The following is a 16,543-nucleotide window of genomic DNA, read 5'->3' as shown; positions in this document are numbered from 1 at the left end:
GGATTCAATCCCGGGATTGTAAACTCAAATCCCGGGAATTGAGGGATCAGCGTTGAGCGTCCTCAGGATGCTCAGATGCTGCCCGTCTTCCTCCTCCCAGCTCCCCCTGCACATCGTGACCTGTGACTGTGAGATCACGCTGCGCTGACTTCACCAGCCAGCACTCACACGCCGCCTCCTCCTGGCTCCCCCTGCACTTACACGCCGCCTCCTCCTGGCTCCCCCTGAACTCACCCGCCGCCTCCACCCGGCTTCCCCTGCACTTACCGCATGCAGCCGGCTCCCTCTGCACTCACCCACTGCCTGGCTGTGCAGGTTTGTACATTTATGTCTGCGGGGCGGGTGGGGAGAGGCGGGGCGGGGCGTGGGGAATGGTCGGACACAGGTGAAAGCCAATCCCAGGAATCCCGGGATTGACCATTTTTCAATCCCGATAACCGGGATTGAAAAAATGGCTCGGGATTGGCCTCCCTAGTCCCCACTGTAGCATCATTACCCAGCGTGTGCACATAGGTACTTAGCACCACCCTGGAAATGTGTAAGATAGCATTGTTCCCTTCCCTCTATAGTGTTATCCCCTCCAGCTCATGCACACAGTTGTCTCAGGAAAGACAAATCGTTAGTCCCCCTGCTGTAGATGATCTCTGCACTGCGTTCTGATTGCAAAGTCACCATGTAATGCGGCTTTCACAGACAACAGCTGTGCATCACGGCCTGTGGGCTGGACAGTCAGAGGGAAACCCATTCATGCAGAATGCATTTCCTCTAAATATTCTGGGGGACAGAGCAAGAGGACACGTTGAATGAGATGCTCCTGTGGCATTCCATGCCATTGTGCCAGTTACGTTTATAAAAATAATTTAGTACCAGAGTTACTCATTACCAGAGTAAATGATAACACATGGCAGCACTGATTGCCAGCTTTAGGTGGATATTCAGATTTGGTGGCATGCCTGTAGGTGAAGCGCATCTTATGTCTTTGGGCCATACTTGCCTACTTTTGAAAAGTAGTTTCAGGGATATTATAGGAGCGTCGTTGAGGGTGTGCGTCATGTTCCGCCCAAAGGGGCGTGTCTATCTCCACCCATGGGCGTATCCAGTGGCGGAACTAGCGAGCGGTGGGCCCAGGTGCAACAAAATGCTTTGGGCCCCCCTTCACTGGAAAGGATCTGGTGAGGGGGACCTGCTCAGGGCCAGGGAAATGGATACCTAGCAACAGTGCCATAACTAGACATTTTAGTGTTGTGTGCAAGAAACGGCATTGGCGCCCCCTATTAATGTAAAATAGGGGCAGTGCGCGCCGTAGGCGCCCGCAAAAAACATAGGGGCGTGGCTTCATGGGGAAGGGGTGTGGCCACAAAATAATACCAATTCATATTACGGTGCACAGTTGTCTCCATTATTCAAATTACGCCGCACAGTAGCACCACTACACCAGGTAGAGCTCCTTTTACACATAACGGCAGACAGCATCCCCTTTTTACACATTATGGCGGACAGATTCCGCTTTTTTACACATTACGGCAGACAGTGCCCCCTTTTTTTACACATTACGGCAGACAGAGTCCCCTTTTTTACACATACGGCAGAGAGCGTCCCCTTGTTACACATTACGGCAGACAGCGTCCCCTTTTTACGCATTAGGCAGACAGTCCCCCTTTTTACACATTACGGTAGACAGCGTCCTCTTTTTACACATTACAGCAGACAGTGTCCCCTTATTACACATTACGGCAGACAGCGTCCTCTTTTTACACATTACGGCAGACAGCGTCCCCTTATTACACATTACGGCAGACAGCATCCCGTTATTACACATTATGGCAGACATTGTCCCCCTTTTTACACATTACAGTAGACAGTCCCCCTTTTTACACATTACAGCAGACAGCGTCCCCTTTTTTACACATTACGGCAGACAGCGTCACCCACAGCATCCCCCTTTTTACACATTACGGCAGACAGCGTCACCCACTGCATCCCCCTTTTTACACATTACGGCAGACAGCGTCCCCCTTGAAAGAAAGAATAGATTATACTTACTGGCTCCTCAGTGCAGGCAGATGATGATCCCGGGCAGGGGAGAAGGAGGAGGAGGATAGGGGACTGGAGCCGCAGCAGCGCAATGTGATTGGTGGAGGCGCTGCTGCTGCTGCCCCTCTCCTTCCATATAGGCTGCCCGCCGCCGCTGTGATGGGGGAAGCGCATCCCAGCATTCACAGTGGCGGCGGCCAGCCTATATGGAAGGAGAGGGACAGCTGCAGCAGCGCCTCCACCAATCACATTGCGCTGCTGCGGCTCCAGTCACCCTCCCTCCTCCTCCCCGTGGCGTGGCTGTGCCCTGCGCTGAGTGCGCTCTCCTCCTCTGCGGCCCGCAGCGACAGTCGGCATGTAACGAGTCAGTTTGACTCATTACATGCCGCGCTGGCTTTGGGCCCCTTCACAGTGGCGGGCCCCAGTGCAAGTCACCACTTGCACTGGCGGTAGTTCCGCCACTGGGCGTATCTATTTCCACTCAGGAGTCTTTCCTGCAGTGGCAGGTGAAAACTATAGCGTGAAGAGCTGCATACCACAGAGGGTGATATAGTATGCACACAGTGACATAGTGAGTATCGTACAGAGGGTGATATAATATGTAAATAATGAGTAGGGAACACAGGGTGATAAAATATGTATATCGTGAGTAGAGGGCAGAGGGTGATATAATATGTATATATTGTATATACTCTCTGTATCCGACTCACTATATACATATTATATCACCCTGCGTACCCTACTCACTATGGCCCTCATACCGAGTTGATCGCTTGCTAGCTACTTTTAGCAGCCGTGCAAATGCATAGTCGCCGCCCACGGGGGAGTGTATTTTAGAATAGCAAGAGTGCGAACGCCTGTACAGCAGAGCGGCTGCAAACACATTTTGTGCAGAACAAGACCAGCCCTGTAGTTACTTATTCTGTGCGATGATTGCTGTGACAAATGACACGGTAATGACGTCAGATACCCACCTGGCCACGCCTGCGTTTTTCCAAACACTCCCAGAAAACGGTCAATTGACACCCAGAAACTCCCTCTTCCTGCCAATCTCCTTGCGTCCGCCAGTGCAACTGAAAGCGTCGCTAGAACCTGTGCAAAACCACGATGCTCGTTGTACCCGTATACCACACGTGCGCATTGATCGATACGCAGCGAACAACGGCAACTAGCGATCAACTCGGAATGAGGGCCAATGTACCTTTTATATCACCCTATGTACCCTGGTGACTGTGCATATTATTTCACACTTGTACCCTACCCAGTTTGATCCCTTTCCCCTGCAATGCCCTAGCCATTACCTTACATTTCTCTATCGTCCTAAGTGGATGCTGGGGTTCCTGAAAGGACCATGGGGAATAGCGGCTCCGCAGGAGACAGGGCACAAAAAAGTAAAGCTTTACTAGGTCAGGTGGTGTGCACTGGCTCCTCCCCCTATGACCCTCCTCCAGACTCCAGTTAGATTTTGTGCCCGAACGAGAAGGGTGCAATCTAGGTGGCTCTCCTAAAGAGCTGCTTAGAGAAAGTTTAGTTTAGGTTTTTTTCTTTACAGTGAGTCCTGCTGGCAACAGGATCACTGCAACGTGGGACTTAGGGGGAAAGTAGTAAACTCACCTGCATGCAGAGTGGATTTGCTGCTTGGCTACTGGACACCATTAGCTCCAGAGGGATCGAACACAGGCCCAGCCGTGGAGTCCGGTCCCGGAGCCGCGCCGCCGACCCCCTTGCAGATGCTGAAGCGTGAAGAGGTCCGGAAACCGGCGGCTGAAGACTCCTCAGTCTTCATAAGGTAGCGCACAGCACTGCAGCTGTGCGCCATTTTCCTCTCAGCACACTTCACTGGGCAGTCACTGAGGGTGCAGAGCGCTGGGGGGGGGCGCTCTGAGAGGCAAATATAAACCTTATACAAGGCTAAAAATACCTCACATATAGCCCATAGGGGCTATATGGAGATATTTAACCCCTGCCTGACTGGAAAAATAGCGGGAGAAGAACCCGCCGAAAAAGGGGCGGGGCCTATCTCCTCAGCACACGGCGCCATTTTCTGTCACAGCTCCGCTGGTCAGAACGGCTCCCAGGTCTCTCCCCTGCACTGCACTACAGAAACAGGGTAAAACAGAGAGGGGGGGCACATTAATGGCTATATATATATATATATTAAAGCAGCTATAAGGGAGCACTTAATATAAGGATATCCCTTGTATATATAGCGCTTTGTGGTGTGTGCTGGCAGACTCTCCCTCTGTCTCCCCAAAAGGGCTAGTGGGTCCTGTCTTCATTAGAGCATTCCCTGTGAGTTTGCGGTGTGTGTCGGTACGTGGTGTCGACATGTATGAGGACGATATTGGTGTGGAGGCGGAGCAATTGCCAAATATGCAGATGTCACCCCCCAGGGGGTCGACACCAGAATGGATGCCTTTATTTGTGGAATTACGTGATGGTTTATCTTCCCTTAAACAGTCAGTTGAGGACATGAGGCGGCCGGACAATCAATTAATGCCTGTCCAGGCGCCTCAAACACCGTCAGGGGCTGTAAAACGCCCTTTGCCTCAGTCGGTCGACACAGACCCAGACACGGGCACTGATTCCAGTGACGACGGTAGAAATTCAAACGTATTTTCCAGTAGGGCCACACGTTATATGATTTTGGCAATGAAGGAGACGTTACATTTAGCTGATACTACAGATACCGTAAAACAGGGTATTATGTATGGTGTGAAAAAACTACAAACAGTTTTTCCTGAATCAGAAGAATTAAATGACGTGTGTGATGAAGCGTGGGTTGCTCCTGATAAAAAGTTGATAATTTCAAAAAAGTTATTGGCATTATACCCTTTCCCGCCAGAGGTTAGGGCGCGCTGGGAAACACCCCCTAAGGTGGACAAGGCGCTCACACGCTTATCCAAACAAGTGGCGTTACCCTCTCCTGAGACGGCCGCACTTAAGGATCCATCAGATAGAAAGATGGAAGTTATTCAAAAGAATATATACACACATGCAGGTGTTATACTACGACCAGCTATAGCAACTGCCTGGATGTGCAGTGCTGGAGTAGTTTGGTCAGAATCCCTGATTGAAAATATTGATACCCTAGATAGGGACAATGTTTTACTGTCGTTAGAACAAATAAAGGATGCATTTATCTATATGCGTGATGCACAGAGGGATATTTGCACACTGGCATCTCGGGTGAGTGCTATGTCCATTTCAGCCAGAAGAGCCTTATGGACACGACAGTGGACAGGCGATGCGGATTCAAAACGTCACATGGAGGTTTTGCCGTATAAAGGGGAGGAGTTATTTGGAGTTGGTCTATCAGACTTGGTGGCCACGGCTACTGCCGGGAAATCCACTTTTTTACCTCAAGTCACTCCCCAACAGAGAAAGGCACCGACCTTTCAACCGCAGCCTTTTCGCTCCTACAAAAATAAGAGAGCAAAGGGCTTGTCGTACCTGCCACGAGGCAGAGGAAGAGGGAAGAGACACCAACAGGCAGCTCCTTCCCAGGAACAGAAGCCCTCCCCGGCTCCTGCAAAAACCTCAGCATGACGCTGGGGCCTCTCAAGCGGACTCGGGGACAGTGGGGGGCCGTCTCAAAAATTACAGCGCGCAGTGGGCTCACTCGCAGGTAGACCCCTGGATCCTGCAGATAATATCTCAGGGGTACAGGTTGGAATTAGAGACGGATCCTCCTCATCGTTTCCTGAAGTCTGCCTTACCAACCGTCTCTTCCGAAAGGGAGAGGGTGTTGGAAGCCATTCACAAGCTGTACGCTCAGCAGGTGATAGTCAAAGTACCCCTATTACAACAAGGAAAGGGGTATTATTCCACTCTATTTGTGGTACCGAAGCCGGATGGCTCGGTAAGGCCTATTCTAAATCTGAAGTCCTTGAACCTCTACATAAAAAAGTTCAAGTTCAAGATGGAGTCACTCAGAGCAGTGATAGCGAACCTGGAAGAAGGGGACTTTATGGTATCCTTGGACATCAAGGATGCGTATCTACACGTTCCGATTTACCCCGCACACCAGGGGTACCTCAGGTTCATTGTTCAAAACTGTCACTATCAGTTTCAGACGCTGCCGTTCGGATTGTCCACGGCGCCTCGGGTCTTTACCAAGGTAATGGCCGAGATGATGATTCTTCTTCGAAGAAAAGGCGTATTAGTTATCCCATACTTGGACGATCTCCTAATAAGGGCAAGGTCCAGAGAACAGCTGGAGACAGCTTTAGCACTATCTCAAGAGGTGCTAAGACAACACGGGTGGATTCTGAATATTCCAAAATCCCATTTAATCCCGACAACTCGTCTGCTGTTCCTAGGAATGATTCTGGACACGGTTCAGAAAAAGGTTTTCCTTCCAGAGGAAAAAGCCAAGGAGTTATCCGATCTGGTCAGGAACCTCCTAAAACCAGGAAAAGTGTCAGTACATCAATGCACAAGAGTCCTGGGAAAAATGGTGGCTTCTTACGAAGCAATTCCATTCGGCAGATTCCATGCAAGAATATTCCAAAGGGATCTGTTGGACAAATGGTCAGGGTCGCATCTGCAGATGCACCTGCGAATAACCCTGTCACCAAAGACAAGGGTGTCACTTCTGTGGTGGTTGCAGAAGGCTCACCTATTAGAAGGCCGCAGATTCGGCATTCAGGATTGGATCCTGGTGACCACGGACGCCAGCCTGAGAGGCTGGGGAGCAGTCACACAAGGAAGAAACTTCCAGGGAGTATGGACGAGTCTGGAAAAGTCTCTTCACATAAACATTCTGGAACTAAGAGCAATCTACAATGCTCTAAGCCAGGCGGAACTTCTCCTGCAAGGAAAGCCGGTGTTGATTCAGTCGGACAACATCACGGCGGTCGCCCATGTAAACAGGCAGGGCGGCACAAGAAGCAGGAGTGCAATGGCAGAAGCTGCCAAGATTCTTCGCTGGGCGGAGAATCACGTGATAGCACTGTCAGCAGTGTTCATCCCGGGCGTGGACAACTGGGAAGCAGACTTCCTCAGCAGACACGATCTTCATCCGGGAGAGTGGGGTCTACATCCAGAAGTCTTCAACATGTTAATAGACCGTTGGGAAAGACCAATTGTAGACATGATGGCGTCTCGCCTCAACAAGAAACTGGACAAATATTGCGCCAGGTCAAGAGATCCACAGGCAATAGCTGTGGACGCACTGGTAACTCCTTGGGTGTACCAGTCAGTGTATGTGTTTCCTCCTCTGCCGCTCATACCAAAGGTATTGAAGATCATACGGCAAAGAAGAGTAAGAACAATACTAGTGGTTCCGGATTGGCCGAGAAGGACTTGGTATCCGGAACTTCAAGAGATGCTCACGGACGAACCGTGGCCTCTACCTCTGAGAAGGGACCTGCTACAGCAGGGTCCCTGTCTTTTTCAAGACTTACCGCGGCTGCGTTTGACGGCATGGCGGTTGAACGCCAGATCCTAAAAGGGAAAGGCATTCCAGAAGAAGTCATTCCTACCTTGATTAAGGCACGGAAGGAAGTCACCGTGAAACATTATCACCGCATTTGGCGAAAATATGTAGCGTGGTGCGAGGATCGGAGGGTTCCGACGGAGGAATTCCAACTGGGTCGTTTCCTACATTTCCTGCAATCAGGATTATCTATGGGTCTCAAATTGGGATCCATTAAGGTTCAAATTTCGGCCCTGTCAATATTCTTCCAAAAAGAATTGGCCTCTGTCCCTGAGGTCCAGACTTTTGTCAAGGGAGTACTGCATATACAGCCTCCTGTGGTGCCTCCGGTGGCACCGTGGGATCTAAATGTAGTTTTAGATTTCCTCAAATCCCATTGGTTTGAACCATTGAAAAAGGTGGATTTGAAATATCTCACATTGAAAGTGACTATGTTACTAGCCCTGGCCTCTGCCAGGAGAGTATCTGAATTGGCGGCTTTATCTTATAAAAGTCCTTATCTAATCTTCCATTCGGATAGGGCAGAACTGCGGACTCGTCCGCATTTTCTCCCTAAAGTGGTATCAGCATTTCATCTGAACCAACCTATTGTGGTGCCTGCGGCCACTAGCGACTTGGAGGACTCCAAGTTGTTGGACGTTGTCAGAGCCTTAAAAATATACATTGCAAGGACGGCTGGAGTCAGAAAATCTGACTCGCTGTTTATATTGTATGCACCCAACAAGTTGGGCGCACCTGCTTCTAAGCAGTCGATTGCTCGTTGGATTTGTAACACAATTCAACTTGCACATTCTGTGGCAGGCCTGCCACAGCCTAAAACTGTAAAAGCCCACTCCACAAGGAAGGTGGGCTCATCTTGGGCGGCTGCCCGAGGGGTCTCGGCATTACAACTCTGCCGAGCAGCTACGTGGTCGGGGGAGAACACGTTTGTAAAATTTTACAAATTTGATACCCTGGCAAAGGAGGACCTGGAGTTCTCTCATTCGGTGCTGCAGAGTCATCCGCACTCTCCCGCCCGTTTGGGAGCTTTGGTATAATCCCCATGGTCCTTTCAGGAACCCCAGCATCCACTTAGGACGATAGAGAAAATAAGAATTTACTTACCGATAATTCTATTTCTCGGAGTCCGTAGTGGATGCTGGGCGCCCATCCCAAGTGCGGATTATCTGCAATACTTGTACATAGTTATTGTTAACTAATTCGGGTTATTGTTAAGGAGCCATCTTTAAGAGGCCCTTTCTGTTGTCATACTGTTAACTGGGTTTAGATCACAAGTTGTACGGTGTGATTGGTGTGGCTGGTATGAGTCTTACCCGGGATTCAAAATGCCTCCCTTATTGTGTATGCTCGTCCGGGCACAGTACCTAACTGGAGTCTGGAGGAGGGTCATAGGGGGAGGAGCCAGTGCACACCACCTGACCTAGTAAAGCTTTACTTTTTTGTGCCCTGTCTCCTGCGGAGCCGCTATTCCCCATGGTCCTTTCAGGAACCCCAGCATCCACTACGGACTCCGAGAAATAGAATTATCGGTAAGTAAATTCTTATTTTTACAGAACATTTACCATGGTGGGGTAAAGAGATCACCGACACTGCCACCTCCGCCAGTGCACACTTCTGCTCAGCCACTGTGTGCACTGCTGGATGGCCAACACTATCCACAACTCCACGGTGGCCAGCATTTAACACAACTTCATGCGTTGGGCCATTACCCATTCAGGCTTGGCCCCCGGGACTTTCAGACTGGCATGTGCGCAATCCACACAAGATGTGCGGAGCAGGGAGATGCTCAATTAAAAAATCTGAGCCTCCCGCTAAATACAGGAGGGTAGGCCAGTATGATGGATAGATGAAAACTAAACCATTATAACACAGAAGTACTCCCAGAGCTGCTCACTTACCAGCCCAGCCTGCACTGCCGGGACCAGGCACTTCCCCAGCTGTGGAATGTGTGACCAATGATGAATAACACACAGGACACCAGTGGACTGTGGTCTAATACAGCCCAGAAACACATGGCACCTCACCTGCACCCACTGCACAGAGAGCATGGAATACATAGGTCACCATATTCAACATATCTGTAGCACCACGTGACCAGGGGAAGCCACTCCCCCATTAGCACCCTCATGAGTCCCAGGGGCTATCTGAAACTGCTGTCATTACTTACTGGGAAGGCCTCCCCTCTTTATCCTCTCTAGCAGCCGGGAACCGCTCTGACATTCTGCGCTCCGCTGCTCCCCTCCCGCCGATCTCCTCCTTCCGCCTGTCTCCCTCTCACTTCGGCTCCCACACACGGCTACAGCAAGCCACGCCCCCCCCTCCCCCCAACATACCCGGCAGCGCTGACACTCGCTAGAGCCCGGCTTCCATCCTCTCCTATATCAATGAAAGCGCACAGTCCCGCCTACCACCGTGACTACAGCAGGCTGCATGCCGTCAGGCTCCGTCCCCGGCACTCTTGGACTGGCGCATGAGCAGTCTGCTTTACCACGGGGTACATATGAAAACCAGGAGGATCCGGAAGATTTGCGGGGCAGCAGGAGGCTCCCGCTGAATGCGGGAGGGTAGGCAAGTATGCTTTGGTCACTGTGCTGAGTCATTCGCACTGTACTTCAGTTGACTCTCCACTGACATCATGCAGCAGAAGATAAAGTTCAGTGAGGTGGTGTCAGTGGAACTGCAATTCTATGCAGAGTTGGACAGATGCGTAAATACCCCTGTTTTTAGACATAGTGCGCCATTTGTGTAGGCTCGAGCAAAGTGCACTGATGGTGACACATAACAGACCAAGCGAAGAGATAGGGGACGGGCACACTGCAAGATGTGCTCAGCTTTTTATTCAGTGGAATATATGCGTTTATTTCTGTGCACGCAAGAACATCATATACACAAGAACAGAAAACTGTAGAACCTTTACTATCTATAAAGAGGACCTATCAGCATTAATAAATATATCCTTTAGAAGTAACGTATTCCTACAATGCTAGCTGTTTATTTTAGAAATTCCTTAGATATGTGCTGGTAGGGTCCACAGAATGATAGTTGCTTTATTGGTAAAATAGTCTAGGTATCTTGATAACCAATGCGTATTTATTTATTTTATGTCATTGATGCTTTTAAAACTTAATTTTTGTCCTAGGGGCCCATTTATTAATGGGATTTAGGACCCTATTCAGTAAGGATTGCAGTTTCTGCTATCAAATAGTCGCCGCCCAGAAATTGAGATAAAATGCCCATCGTAAAAATTGCGAATGCATCGCAATATGCGGGTTGATTGTAAAACCATACGCCATTACTGGAACATCGATGATTTTCCTATCTGCATCACAATTTTTGCTACACAAGAGGCTGTAAGTGGTCATCGCTGACGTCAGAGGCCCTCCTTAAAAACGCCTGGGCACTCCTGCGTTTCTTCAGACACACCCAGAAAACATTGGGTTTCCGTCCAGAAACGCCGGCTTCCAGTCAGTCAAACAGAGGCTGCATTACGATCACAGTGTGTATGCATTTTCCGTCGCTATTTTTGCTGGCGCGTGCACAAGCAAATTTGCAAATTTTGCAATCCTTACTGAATGAGGTCCTAAGATCATCAGACTGAGCATGTGCGCCCATTACCAGGGAAGAAATTCTAATGATCTCTTTCCCGATAAATTCTGTGATCATTAGCCTATATCTATAGATGGTGTTAGCTACCTGGGCCAAGTTCGCATTCTGGCTCTTGGTCAATTTTAGACTTTAGCAGCCCCCATAGAACCTATTGCTGCTGCTATTGTGTGAGGAAACGGGGGGAATCGCAGCAGAGTTCTTAGATATGTACTGTGGAACCCCCGTCATACAAGCAGAGGAGGCTTACATTTTGGTGGTATCGGGGGATTTACTGCAAAACGTGTTTACAAAATATGATCCTTAATATGCCTTATGGCAGAGGTTCCCAAACTGTGTGCCCGTGGCTCCCAGGGGTGCCTCGGGACACTTCCAGGGGTGCCCTGGGTTGGTGGTCCAGGACCAATTCAAATTATTCATGGTCAATATTATAGGCAAAACCAGTGCTGGTGGCTGGCAGTCATAAAATACGGTATGTGGCCAAACAGAAGCAAATCCTGTCCCTCACCACACAACTGACCCTAAGGATGACATATAAACGCGATCTACTTAATGTAATATTTCTTTCTAATTTTCCAAATAAGACATTTTTGGCCTAGGGGTGCCGTGAAAAAAATTCTGATATTCTAGGGCGCCGTGATTCAAAAAAGTTTGGAAACCACTGTACTATGGTTTACTCTATAACATGGCCAGTTTTTACTGTATGTCATATTGTGGGCATGTGCCCACTAAAAATGAGAATTATTCATTCATATTGACGAAGTCACCAGTAGAACTAAAGTTGTGAAAATGCAAGATTGTATGTAAAACACTAAAGTGTAACATTTTTGTGCTGCATGGCATTTAGTGGGACTTTTTTTTTTAAAGTTTATGCTGGGATGTGAAGTCTGGCTCAAAATAGTTTTTGTATTGTAAACTGCACATTCTCTGTTTTGGGGGAGTGTCCAGGCCAGTAATGTTGAGATTTCCTGGCCTCTTGGTTGGATCTCCGGCAGCCTGCTTGCGTGACCCCATGGGTCGATGGTGTCTCAGGTGATCTGATGCTGCGTCCCAGCACGAATCACGAATGCAAGCAGAAGGCGTCTTCTGACATCAGACCCCTCCTGCTTCATTACCATATTAGTGCTTTCACTGCTACTGCCATGTAACAGCAGCGATAGCTCCTCCAAAAGTGTTTATTGCCAGTAGTAACTGTAAGTAAGGGCAGCATGGGAATCTACTAGTCTGTATTTGTTCTCTGGCAGTCTACAGTACATGAATAGTTCCTGGTAGTTTGTGATATGAATATCATTGTAAAAATCCATTCTAACCTGATGTCCTATCCATACCATCCTGATTGATGTTGCCACTTGTACTACAAGGGTACAGGGTCTGCCATGTACAGTATAATACATTCACAGCATCAAATACACCTGTCTCATTTTCTATAACAATTGTGAACCTTGAAGATTTATAAAACTTGTTTAGGCATTTGAGACTTTGTGCTGCATCTTTGCCATGAATGTGATGTATATATGGGTTTAGCAGTGCACATAAAAATAATTCAACCCTATATATTGGTATTTCTGCAGTGGGGTACACTGTGTTCCACAGGGAATACATTGGGGTGTAGAGATGGATCTTGATCCAGAGGCACCAACAGGCTAAAGCTTTAGACTGTCCGAGGATGCATTGTGGGGCCTCCTCTATAACCCCGCCTCCAGGCACTGTGAGCTCAGTTTTAGAGTTGGTGCCTGCATAACAGGGGGGCTGCGCAAGCAGCCCTGAAAATGCTTTTTAGAATACTTTAAGGGCTGCAGCACATCATATGTCAGTGTGACATACTGTTCTGCGGCTCCATAACCTCCACAGCAGTGTCGCATACTCCCGCTGGCTCTGTTCCCAGGTAGTTGCGGCGGAGGCGCTCCGGTTCCTAGGCACACCACCGCAGACGCTCTCCTGGATCACGTGGCTGCTACTAAGGGAGGAGGTAAGAGGGTCCCCCAGACGGGACCCGCCATTAAATCTCGTTCCGGTCTTAGGAGACGGACCGTGACGCTGGCGTGGACACTGTGACAGAGCAGGGACCCCACTGTATCCACCAGGGCATGAGACCACAGGTCGGATAGAAAAATATCCTGTTTTTTTTTTTTAAATTCAATAGTTTTTTATTGGAATTTTAAAGTTTTGCGTTAACAACTTACACAACAACAAAAACAGACATAAAGACCAACATACAGACAGCTGCAATTATGTAAAGAAAAATAAAAAAGGACACATAATACAACAGATGGATGAGAATTCGGATAAAGCTATATAACTGCAGAGCACTGGTGACCTGGAACAAAACAGTCCTAGTATACCACGTTCAATTTAAGTACAAGAAAAATATCCTGTTTAATAAGGCTCCACAGTACCCGGTGGTGAGGACCAGCATAGGGGATAAGGTACTTGACCTGTAGCCCCTCCTCCAGCTCCGGGCGCCATCTACTACTGGTGTTCCCGCCCTGGAGCTGCCTCACACTCTCCCTCACATCCTGACTGATACTTTCGGCGCCATCTTCTCACTGTAGCTGCGACTAGTCTCCGGGACTGCAGGGCAAGGTCTCCTTCTGTAAATCCGCCTGTACATCAGAGCTGTGATTTTACAGACACTTAAGTATTCTACATGTTATTTGAAGACAGCGTTAGTTAAGAACAAGTGTACCTCTACCAGAACATATTGTATGAGTATTCTGATATATACATCCGGTCTTGGACCGAGCATTGTTATTTATATATATATATATATATATATATATATATATATATATATATAGCAACACAATTTTTGAGAGGCACTCCTCGGCTTTGTAAATAATTTCCACAGCTACAACTGCATGCTTTCAACGTTTCAGGTGCACTTTATTAGCACCTTTCGATATTTACTTGTCCAGTGCAGTTTTATTGTCTGAAAATAATTATCTGCATTGTCACTGTGACTGTATGCCTGTATCTGCTGTATGGATTTCATTTCATTTCAGTGTATCACAGCTATATCTGTCACTGCATTCTATGCCCTAAAGGACTAGGTGCGTCAGGGTATCATATATAGTGCTGCACAGTATTTACCATTAAGTGTATTCTACTGTGTACCCAGTCATATCATACCGCATTTATTCTCTGTTTGTGTACTGTGCATGCTGTCACATAACTGGGGGATTTATTTGCAGGTTACATTCACCATAATGTCTAACACAAAGGGCGGGAAATCCGCAGACGCTCCTGTATCATGCAGCGCATGCGCCAAGGATTTGCTTTAGGGGGAAGTTTTGCATGATGGTCTGTGTAATATGTGCCATACAGCTCCCAGTCAGCCCGCAGTTCATGCAGTCAATCAGGAGCCACTTTGGGCGAAGTTTTCAGCTATGCTCAATACGCTTGTGACACGCTTTGCGCCCCCTTTTGGACCTCCTGTGCCATTGCAGCCACATATTGTCCCTGTGGTAAATCCGCCTTGGGCGGATGCTTTGTCTACCCAGTTCCAGCAATTACATCAATCTTTGGTTAGACAGAAACCTACCACACGTCACTCTGGTGTCAAGGGGTCATCTAAGCGGGCCGCTTCCTCCTCACAATCCACTAATATCTCAGATGATTTGTCTGATGAGGATGGGGAATATACTGACCCGTCAGACACTGATAGAGCTGCTTCTGACAAAGAATCTACAACTCAGGTTGATGTCCCTGACCTAATGGAGGCTATTAAGCTGATTCTACAAATCGATGATGATGTAGATCCCACTACTGAGTCTAAGAAACCTGATAAGTTTAACCATCAGAAGGTAGCTAAAGTAGTCTTACCGCATTCTGACCATTTAGTAGACATACTGTACGTCAGGAACCCTGGTCTCCGCCAGGAAAGAAATTCTCCCTGTCTAAAAAAAATGCTAGCTCGTTATCCTCTTCCTGCTGAGTTGTGTAGCAAGTGGGAAAATTCACCGCCGGTGGATTCCCATGTCACCCGTCTTGTGGTGTCATCTACTTCTACCTGTCACTGCTGTCACCTCACTGAAGGAACCGATAGATAAACGTGTGGAGGGATGCCTGAAGTCTATTTACTCCCTTACAGGTGCTGTACATAGACCCACTATAGCAAGCTCCTGGGCCGCAAAAGGAATTGAAGCATGGGTTCAGGCATTAGAGGAAGAGCTGCCTTAGGAAATATCTGACACTGCCAGACAATATCTATCTCATATTACCACCGCCTCCCACTACATTCAGGAGGCGTTTTCTGAGGTAGGTGTAATGGCGGTCAAGGCGTTGACTACGTCCATCCTGGCTCGCCGAATTCTGTGGTTGAGGTCATGGAAGGTGGACCTGGACTCCAAAAAGACCTTTTAAGGGAGACATCCTGTTTGGGGAAGATCTGAATAAGATTGTGATTGACTAATCTTAGTCAGACTGCATTTCTGCTAAGGCTGCTAAGACTGCATTTCTCCCGAATACTAATCCTTTTGCATAGAAGGCAAAGAGTACCACTTTTCGTTCCTTTCGACCTCAAGGGAAAACAAAAGATCAGGCATACTCGAGACAAGCTCGTGCTCTTAAAACCACTAAGCCCAAAGCAAAACAATCCTGGGCTGCCCGTCAGCCTGCTTCTTAACAAGACAAGCCTGCTGCATGACGGGGCGGGCCTCCCCCTGGGGAATCCCAGGGTGGGAGGCCGACTTCTGCAGTTCACCCAGGTCTGGTTAAAGAGCACTTCAGACGCATGGGTGCGAGAAGTCGTCTCTCGCTGGTACGCAGTTTCTTTCAATATACGTCCCCCTCGCCAGTTCTGCACGACGGTTGTTAGTTCGGATTCGTTGAAGTTGCAAGCTCTACACTTGGTTGTGCGTTCTCTCTTGGAAACAGGAGTGGTACTGCCGGAGGTGGAGGATACTACTCGACCCTGTTTCTAGTCCCGAAATGCAATGGGTCTTTCCCGCCTATACTCAACCTCAAATCACTGAACAAATTTGTGAGAATGTCCAAGTTCCATAAGGAAACGCTCAATTCTACTGGCCATGGAACCTGGAGATTATATGGTATCCCTGGATATACAAGATGCTTATCTGCATATACCTATTGCCATATCGCATCAGTAATATCTACGGTTTGCTATTGGCAACCTTCACTATCAGTTCCAGGCTCTTCCATTTGGACTGGCTACGGCCCCTCGGATCTTCACTAAGGTTATGGCCGTGATGACGGCTTATCTACGTCGTCAGGGTATCAGGATCCTGCCGTATCTGGACGACTTGCTGATCCTGGCGAACTCCCAAGATGTACTCCTCCGTCATTTGCAACTGACGGTACGCTTCCTATAAGCCCACGGATGGCAGAAGTCCTCGCTGGTCCCTGGTCTGAGCATGGTGCACCTGGGGGCAATGCTGGACACATACAGCCAAAGACTGTTTCTGTCTCCAAAGAAAGCCCTGAAACTTCAGGACCGGATTAGATGCT

General features: G+C 48.4%; 1 protein-coding gene across 1 annotated transcript in view; it reads left to right on the top strand.

Moving 5' to 3' along the window:
• Positions 1 to 16,543, top strand: part of LOC135064304 (trichohyalin-like) — a 242,588-nt gene that overhangs the window by 53,514 nt on the left and 172,531 nt on the right. The gene's annotated exons all lie outside the window — the stretch shown is intronic.

Source organism: Pseudophryne corroboree, chromosome 1 (genome assembly GCF_028390025.1).
Source record: "Pseudophryne corroboree isolate aPseCor3 chromosome 1, aPseCor3.hap2, whole genome shotgun sequence".
Taxonomy (NCBI): Eukaryota; Metazoa; Chordata; class Amphibia; order Anura; family Myobatrachidae; genus Pseudophryne; species Pseudophryne corroboree.
This window is presented reverse-complemented; position numbering and strand designations above follow the sequence as displayed.